The 1,782-nt window shown below is 38.5% G+C and overlaps 1 protein-coding gene across 5 annotated transcripts in view; it reads left to right on the plus strand.

Annotated features, from left to right (window-relative positions):
- Positions 1–159: 159 nt before the first annotated feature.
- The window catches only part of fam13b (family with sequence similarity 13 member B), a 54,303-nt gene continuing 52,680 nt past the window's right edge, over positions 160–1,782 (plus strand). For 4 of the 5 annotated variants that reach the window (XR_001312411.1, XM_014031976.1, XM_014031979.1 and 1 more), the window contains exon 1: positions 160–439. The gene's annotated coding sequence lies outside the window, so the exon portion shown is untranslated. The remainder of the gene's footprint in view (positions 440–1,782) is intronic. The other variant, XM_014031980.1, reaches the window with a different exon arrangement.

Below are 1,782 nucleotides of genomic sequence, written 5' to 3' on the forward strand. Positions count from 1 at the left end.
TAATAATAATAATAATAATTTTGTAAGAGTTCTAACAGATGCTCATGGTTTGATTATATGTTACAACGGCCTGCCACACTTTTCAAGGCGGGGTCATTATTTGGCAGCTGTCTCCCGCTGTGTTCACAGTAAAAAGGGGGCGGAGCCAGTATTTGGCAGGTTTGTCCCTTGAGGGTGTGTGTGCGCGCGCGAGCCTGTCTCAGCTATCTTCGACTTGCAACGGGCGTCCGAGCCAGTCCGACCTAAAAAAGAAGAGAGGGAGAGGAAAAAAAAAAAAAAGGAACCACAAATATTTCGAGTGTCTTTACAATGTTCCCGACGATATTCTTACGTGGTCTGCTTTGATACCATCGAAGTTGCCGTGTCTGTAGACGTCGGCTACAGAAAGCGGAGCAGAAATTAATGCGGCTAGCTTCGCGTTCCTGTTTGTTTTGACCTGGTAAGATTCCCCGGCAGCGACTGATTAGCTCCCTCTGCTAACAGCGCTTCCTCTGCTTCCTCTCAGCATCCTTTGACGTTAAGTAGATGCTAGCTGGCAAGGCTAACTCTGTCTTGACGCTGTGTCTTTAATTTCACTTTAATGCTGCCTCGTGTGTTCATGGTTATTTCACATTCTGTGGTTAAGGGTTTCTTTAAATGTTGATTCTAAAGCACCCCAGTAGCTTTAAATAGTTATTTTTCTTAATTTGTGTTCACTTAGAGCTAGTGGCTAACCACTAGCATCAGCGCGGCTTCCGTCACATCTGTGGCTCCGCTGGCACTGAAAATATGAATAAAACTTYTCACATTAATATTCGATATCTCAATAAATTCACAAGTAGTTCAGGTGTACACATCCCGTATTTTTAAACATATTTTTATTGCTTGTATTTAATGTAATGTATTCAGGGTCTGTAAAAAAAAATCCAGAGGATGATAAAGAATTACCTGGCTTTGACATGTGTTGTAAAGAAAATATACGCATTGGATTCGTCTTTCATTGGCATTAAGCTGCTGTTCTCCTGAACGGATCCAGGTAGTTTCGTTTTCTGCTCAGTTTTGGAGAGTTTCAGTACTGATGCTTCCTTCTATGCTGTGATAAACTGTTTGTGGTGCAATGTTCTGGTATTTTCTTTGTTGTTACGGTGTGACACTGAAGATTTTTAGTCATGCTGAGTCACTTTATGCACTTTCATTTGTATAGTAACCAATACTTTGTTGTTGCTTGTTGATGGGTAAAACAGACCTTATTTCCAGGGTCTCAGAGCCCTTTTACAGGCTACATAAATGTTTCTGGCCATTGCACATAATTAGAAATGATTGGTGTCTCCATAATCAATCAATAGACATTAAAACAGTCACCTAGAGTTGCACTGTATAATATAGTGTATTATGACATGTTTATTCCTAATTAATCATTCAAGAGTGGCCAAAAATAACATTTCCTTTTTAGATTTCTTTTGAAAACTAGAACTAGCAGTGAAAATGAGTCACAAATTGTTAAAAAAATGTTTTTTTGTAAGGTCAGCTGTTTATCAATTATACAGACTGATTGTGGACATCTGAAGTAATTTCCCATTCTTAATGGTTTCTCATTTAAACTTATCTTTGGCTAGCTATGTTTGATTGCACACATTACACCAAGGTTGCACAACTGAAACTTGAGTCCAAAAATTAGTAAAAGTCTAAGAAAAAAATTTAAAAAAGCAACCTAAACTATGGTAAAACAGCGTTTGTGCAGAACAGTTATAGCTGCCTGTGCATAAACATTTCACTAAAGCTAAAAATGGCTGACAAAATAGT

Source organism: Austrofundulus limnaeus, unplaced genomic scaffold (genome assembly GCF_001266775.1).
Source record: "Austrofundulus limnaeus strain Quisiro unplaced genomic scaffold, Austrofundulus_limnaeus-1.0 Scaffold1359, whole genome shotgun sequence".
In the NCBI taxonomy this organism is placed as follows: domain Eukaryota; kingdom Metazoa; phylum Chordata; class Actinopteri; order Cyprinodontiformes; family Rivulidae; genus Austrofundulus; species Austrofundulus limnaeus.